The 7,663-nt window shown below is 39.4% G+C and overlaps 1 long non-coding RNA gene across 1 annotated transcript in view; it reads right to left on the minus strand.

Moving 5' to 3' along the window:
* Positions 1-2,072, minus strand: part of LOC140929759 (uncharacterized) — a 35,794-nt gene extending 33,722 nt beyond the window's left edge. The window contains exon 1 of the long non-coding RNA XR_012164786.1: positions 2,051-2,072. This is a non-coding gene — a long non-coding RNA (uncharacterized lncRNA). The remainder of the gene's footprint in view (positions 1-2,050) is intronic.
* Between the last annotated feature and the right edge of the window lie 5,591 nt (positions 2,073-7,663).

Genomic DNA, 7,663 nt, shown 5'->3' on the forward strand with positions numbered 1-7,663 from the left:
TGACTGAATTCAATCACTGTTTGCACCAATGGGAGAGACATAGTTGAGAGTGCTGACAAATTATTTGACACGGGACAATTCGACTTTTATTTCGTGATTGTAGCTCTCTTCGAACTCGTAGTTCTTTTAAGCGATTCCTTTATTGTGGTTCCGAAGTCTTGGGCGTAGTTAAAAGCACTAAATGCGTTGAGTTGAAGTGAGAAACCGCATGTAGGTTTTCCACTTGCGTTGTCAGAAGGTTTTTTTTTTTTTACCTCGATATAGATTTTGTCTACACCCTCTTCCGCGTCCCGCAATGTTAGCTTTTTCGCAGGTGTACCTTATTCGCATATTTCAAAAGCCTCATAAAGATATCTCCAAGGGTTTTAAGAAATGAAACTGTAAGACCGTAAGACAGTAAGACCTGTTAAAACACGAGCTTTTCTTTCTATTAAAAAAACCTCAATAGTTAGAACTGCAGTATCAGTTACAAAAATGATTTGTCGTAAGTACAAATTCCATGTACTTGAAAGAAAGACTGCTGATTTCTTTGAACCCTCAGAGATTCTTTTCAGCAGAACCAATGCTAAGAGTCAGAGCTTTTTTATTTGGGTAATGTTTAACTTGACGATCTTTAGGTCCGTGAAAACAGTATTTTCCTTTTCCAAAGACAGAAATCTTGTTAATATCAGAAGACGAATTATTCGTTGAGTTGTCTACAACCAGCTCTTTCACTTACCCTTTATTTCTGTTTGTCGGGTACTGCCCTGGTGTGCCTTTTGCACACGGTAATATAACTAGAAATTAATGAATAAGGCTGAGTATCTTATGAAGAATTATGGAGATCGAGGCGGGGTGTTATCTGTCGAGGCCGTAGGCCGAGGCCGATAACATCCTCCGAGAATTCCATAATTCTTCATATGATACGAAAGCCGAATTCAATACTTGTTTTATTATTCATTCAAAATAATTCCTAGTTTAAAAAAATAGCTAAAACAAGCTTACCTGCATCGATGTTAAGTTTATCTTCGATAGTTTACGTTTAGGTTTGTCCAGCTCCGCAAATATTCTCCAAATAGCAGATGTCGCCCTCCGAGTTGTCTTCTTGCTGTTTTAGCTATGTTTTTAGCCATTATTTCGCCTAGCTCCAGCTGTAGTTCTTACTCTTGAAACGAGTGAAGTGGCCGCAATTTTAGTTTTTGCAACGAAAACAACTCAATCTCGTCCCTAGGTCTTCTCGGTTAACGGTGCAATAACCTGTAGAAGGCTGTATTTTTGACGTCATTTCCTACACAAAATTCTTCCAAATTTGGTCATCAGTAACTGGTTATGGTGAATTATGCATGTGCTTTTAGCCAATCAGAATTGGGGAAATATTTTGAATGAATAATAAGTTAAATTAATGTGCCACCTGGTCATCAGCCGGACAGAAAAATGTCCGAAAACAGCATCTCTGTTTGCAAAACGTTTGTTGCTTTCATTAACATTGATATAATATCACTTGACTGTTAACTTTTCATTTATCAGCTAACTACTAATTTTTTGGCCAATTATCAGTTAACTACTATTTTTTTTTGGTCAAATATCAGTTAACGGTTAGCCCCATTCGCACCCTCTTGGAGCAGCACCCTAGAAGAATCAGGGTGAAAATTATATCAAACTGGGGGTCTGAGTTTTACGTCCTCGCGCGTGTTTTTATTAGAGGAATCGGTCACCGCTTCTAGTTTTGTCTTGTCAGTGATTTTAATTTAATATATGTTCTCAACAAATTAGGCGATCACTTTGATTGAAAGTTCGATCACTCAACATTTGGACGCTTGCAATTTACGTCAATCGATATAGGAATCGGTCACCGCTTCTAGTTTTGTCTTGTCAGTGATTTTAAATTAATATGTGTTTTCGACAAATTAGGCGATCACTTTGTTTGAAAGTTCGATCACTCAACACTTGGACGCTTGCAATTTACGTCAATCGATACATTATAGCTATTTTTCACACATTCGGCGGTGACTTAGATGTAACAGGTTCTTTGCATTAAACTCCTATTTAAAAATAGACAATAGAACTTTACCTGCACGAGGTGCCCGAAATTACTGGCAAGACAACGAGCAGAGTCACTGCAAGAAGGCGAAACATCGTTACTCCTCACGTTACGTTAGTTCAAATGATGAAAAATATATTGAAACAGGAACTGAAAAGTAAAAACAAAACAAAAAGAAAGCAGATTAACAGAACCTGCTTGAAGAAATTTCATTTGAAACTACAGCCGAGATGGATTAACTGTCTGAGTTATACAGCTATTTCAAAAAACGTTGCATGGCAAATCGATAGGCCTGATGGAAACCAACAGAAGGCTGAGTTCAATTCAGTTTGCTACGAAAGCGTGACTAAATTCATCTCAGTTTGGAAGAACTCGTAAACATAAAGTGATCCTTCTTCTAATACAATGACTGTTTAGATAGCAAATTCCCCAAGTAAGTCATTCTCTTTACCTAGTCCATCACAGCTCTCTCTGCCGTCATGTAATTACTCTCAGCTAAAGTGTAAAGCGTCAAGCAAAAGCTTAACTAATAGAAATTCAAGCCTACTACATCACAAAACAAAGACCCCCATCGAAGTAAAAATTTGTCTGGATATTAGTTTTATCTGCACTTATACTTTATGAATGTAATACTCAGCTCAGGAGGATCGACAATTCTCTATGTTGAACTTTTGAACGAAAAAGGTACAAACCAGCAATAATCGCATCGTTTCCTTCCCTTTTCAATATGACCTCCCCGTTATCGAACTGAAACTTGTTTTAAGGACAAACTTGGGACCTGTATTATCGGGGTTTTATTATCCCATATCATGATGACTGAGACAAAATCTGGAATACGAGTAGCTAATTATAATCTAATAGTACTTCCCAATTCCTCTTAGTAATTTTAACCGATAAATCTGTCCTCGTGTTTCTTTTTGCCCTCGCTGCGTACGATTCAACTCGCTCCCCACCAGGCACTTGGAAGTAGTGGGCACAAGGAAAAAAAAAAACAAACAAAAAACCGGACGCTCGAGAAGAGACTCGCGAGGGGAGAGGGAGCTCCCTCACTCCCTTCCGTGTCTCCCTCGCGGGCGTGCGTTCTCTCTTTCGCCCACTACTTCCCACCAAGCGCCTGCTACGCTGGCTAAGCGTTTCCTTGCAAACTTTAAGGGTGTCCATAGAGCGGGTTTCCACTATAAATAACAATAATTACATGCATATGACACATTGAAAACAGAATTTGTCTGAATATTAAAGTTAAACTTAAAGAGAAAAGATACTGTTGACGTTTTACCTCAAAGGTACTCGAAGCTATAAAACCCAGTCTGCAGTGTTGCTGATTACTTCTCAGTGATATGTTGTGTCTTCTCTTATAATTGACCCTTTATTTATATCTTCCAGTCAGTAACCTGGACACGTGGTTAAATAAACGCACTCAGTATCACGTTCCTGTCACCAAAACGGTAAGTGATGACACGGAAACAGCGATAAAGGTCATAAAGGAAGAGTTTACTGAACTAAGGAGCAGAGCACGTTCATGATCACTGTCTGAAACAGGAAATTAGGAAGTGTGCAACGACGGCAAAAACAGAAAAGCGCCATGTATGGAAAAAAGACGTTGTTCTACTAATAAACCTTTTTTTTTTTGCCTTTCTCGTTACGTAGTAAGTACTACGGAGTCCAGTTAGTCCCACCTAATTTCTCATCAAGTTTCTGTTTTACTACGTCAGTTAACGGCCGACTCCAATTTGCTTGGCACAAATTGTTTGGCATTACTTTCCGGTACGACTTTTTTGGCACGACTTTTTTCGGCATGAGTTTTTGAAGCGTTTTGTTTTATCACACACATCTATTCTTAACTCTCGTCGATTTAGACGTAAATCCAATTCAAGATCGCCGTCTTTGTCATTATCATTCTACTTACTTACTTGAATCGAGGACTAGTGAGGGTTAGGCTTCCAAAACTATTCTTGGTTTGCACGCGACGTCACCAAAAATCAAACTGAGTAACTATCGATTCTTCTGAGTTTCTACTTTCACAAGTTATTACACCACCTCAACACCTTTATATCGGTAAACAAAGTTTTGGTTCGAAAGGGGTCAGAGAGGACGCTTGAATTTCCAGGCTTTTTCGTGACGCAGCATTTAGCTGACAACCAGGAGAGCCCCCCGGGAGAGCCCTTATGTGGGTTAAAAACATTTTGGGAGATTTTACTATCTAAACATTCCTTGTCTCAGAACAAATATTACTTTCATCTTTATGGGTTCCTCAAGCGAAGAATTCACGCATTAGTAGGAAAACTCGAACAAAGCTTTATAAATTTTGGTAAACCGTTTTTCCGAATATCTCGCATTTGAAATATTGCACAGACCTGATTCTTGGCAAGGCTTTTTGTATATTTATCTTCTTTCATTTCTCAGATTCCAGACGTTTTGTATTGAATGGTTTGCATTTTTATTTTTCATTGCGTGACAGTGCAAACCGAGAATAACCACAAGCAGGATTCACTTGCAATGTAGGAATATATTCCTACATTGCAAGTGAATCCTGCTTGTGGACGTAATGACATCGTTGAAAGCTATTTTCGTCTAGGCTTTGACTCACTGAGATTCTTTTGCATCTCATGTTATTTTCCACTTTTTCTCTGATAACCTGGGCGGAATCGTTCTGCCAGCGCCATTCACAAGTTTGTTTGCCGTTGTGAATGAGCAAAGGCCGTGATTTAAAAGCATTTTTGCGTTAATCTTGCCCTCTTATCAGGGCTTGCTAGGAAAAACTGTATTATCCTGGCTACACATAATATGGAGGCTGAAGTAAAATAGATGAAAGAATTGTTCAATTCGGGGCATCAGGAAGTAAGAGAGACGTGCCAAAAAAGTTGTTCGGGAAAGTGGAAAAGTCGTGCCAAAAAAAGTTACGCCGGAAAAAGTCGTGCCAACTGAAGGTGGTGCCGGAAAAGAAGAAGAGAAAAAATCGTGCCAAAAAAGTGATGCGGGAGAAAGTTGAAGTCCACCGTAAAAGAAACTGACGTGGTGAAAAAGAAACTTGATGAGCCATTAGGTGGCACTAACTGGGCTCTGTAGTACGACGTTGCCGTGTCGTCGCAGCCGTGCTTAAGGGAGTTAAAGGAAACCTTCAGGGGTGTATCACGTGCAGTGTAGTGCGATCCGAGTGGGTGTAGATAACTAAAACTCAATACCGTAAAAGAGGGTCTCAGTGGGGTTAACCGATCGGGCTTAAAACGGCCAAAAATTTAGTCGATAGCCGTAAAAATTGAAAAAAATTATTTTAAAAAACGTTAGCCGTAAATAGGGTAAAAAGAGTTAACCGTAAAAGAAACTGTTCCCTAGATTTGTTAATTTTAAGGAATGTGCTTAACTCACTTATGACCGGTTGCGTTTCTTATTTCGCGGCTTCTTTGACTCCTTACGCACTTTAGGCCAAGTGCCCTTTCAGGATCTTCGTGAGCACTTGACCTCACTTTGCCTGCGTTTTGCAAGACGAGTTGACAGCTCTTTGATGTAGTCAGTGACAACACAGACAAGAAAAAATTGAAAATAGAAAAAAAGAGGTTCCATATTGGAAGTGAAGTGCGGCCCCATGTAGAAAGATCAAGAGTTTGGAAAGGTTGTAAATAATCTATTGTATCTCAGTTTAGGATAACACAGTGGTCTTCAAGATTGTAAGATTGAAAAAGGAGTAACGTTGCGTGACGAGACAAAAGGGAGACTGATGTATTAAGTACATAGTTGATTTATGTTGTATTTTTAAGCTTGTTTTTTATCTTCAGCTTTATCCATATGTGTGACTATAATTCAAAACCTGCTCATTCTAAGGCTGCGTGCAAACGGACGCAACAACTCCCAACATTGTTGCGCCAACAATGTTGGGAGTTGTTGCGTGCGTGTTGGCAGTGGTGTGCAAACGGATGCAACAACTCCCAACAATGTTGGGACCTGCAGTGCATCGTGGGAAGGATACAACCCATACGTCTTTGTAAACCATGCGTAATGGGTGTGCGTAGCCCCAACAGTGTTGGAAGAGCTGTGCAAACGGATCAAAAGAAACTGTTGGGAGTTGTTGGCTGAAAAGTTTGACCGGTTTCAAACTTTGCGCAACAACACGCAACAACATCCAACAACATGCAACAGGGAGTGCAAACGGACGCAACATGTAACATCCAACAATGTTGGAAGTTGTTGGCCAACAATATTGTGTCCGTTTGTACGTGGCTTAATAAGAACTAGTTTCAAATAAAAACAAACACAGAGCTGAGTATAATACAGGCAATGAATTCCCAAAGATTTTAATCAAAAACAACAAGCGTCGGTATATCTCACCGATATACTATCTCTATTTTTTTTTAATATAACTCGGCGCTGTATAATGAAAAAACATTGTTGGAAACAAACGGATAAATCAAGTATCATATGGATAATACGATTTATTAAAGAAACTGTGATAGTTCTAGACCTTTTAGCTTCATTGTTTCGTATGATCAAAAATGAGTACCCTTGTCAGGTAATTACGCGCAGTGAATGACCGATTCAACTCAAACGCTGACTTTATAACACACCATTCAAGTGGTTGATGTAGTAGTTGTTATACCCAATTCTAATACATACGAGTTTCATACGAATGTGTTCACTTAACAGGGACAGGCTCCGCCTCGCGGTCCAACCCCTTACCGTTTTATAACCTGTTCAGAGACCCTCTATTTTCTCTTTAAAGTCAGTCGAAAGCGGGTGATAAAATATAAAGCACAGGGGATTTATATTATTGATCGCCAGCGCAAGGGGGTAGTGCTAGGGAAAGAAGAAAATAGACGCAAAAATAGATGCTTCAACAAACACTCGACTCCGAGTGTCATTGTTATTTGATTGCAAAATACTTAAGCCAATTACACGAGCAACTTATATCTCCAATTCCATTCGTCAAATTTAATTGGTACTGCGAACGCGGCGGTGATAATGATGAGGTGACACCGGGGAGGGACTTAATAAGAAACCTCTTTTACCCAAAGATGTCTACAGACGTTCTTTATTTTTCTTTCTCGCGCTTCGCGCTCGTTCTCACGCGCTCGCCGATGTTCAATTTTCGAAAACAACTAAAAGAAAAATAACACAACGTCTGTGTATAGGCTAACCCTTTTATGCACCACTGATTTTTGACTCAAAAGGTACTCCTTTCGTATACCTTCTATTGACAAATGGTCACCCCTTTCACTTACAATCAGGGACAAAAGTAGTTGACACACTTGTTTAAAACTGGTGCTTTTAACAAACATTTAATTCATTTATTATTTCATTCTTTTTAAACGCCTTAAATCCCCTCACCCACCGAATCAATGCTGTCTGAAGTAAAAAAGAGACATGAGGGTCCAAAATTCAACATTGATTTTGGGGGGAAGGTGTTGGGGTAGACAGGGGAAGGGGATAGGTATATCCACCATGCAAAAAGGGGCCATTTTATGGAAGTGTGTCAACACTTTTGTCCCTCATTGTAGCTAGTACCGGGAGCCTATCACCCTAGACTCCTGCTAGTACCTAGTTTAGAAAGAACTTTACATCCCTTTTAACTGCTGCAAATCCATCGTCTTTTAAGATGAATAAATCACAAAACTACAACGTTTTCTCGACTTTTTCACAGCCATATAATGT

Source organism: Porites lutea, chromosome 3 (assembly GCF_958299795.1).
Source record: "Porites lutea chromosome 3, jaPorLute2.1, whole genome shotgun sequence".
Taxonomy (NCBI): domain Eukaryota; kingdom Metazoa; phylum Cnidaria; class Anthozoa; order Scleractinia; family Poritidae; genus Porites; species Porites lutea.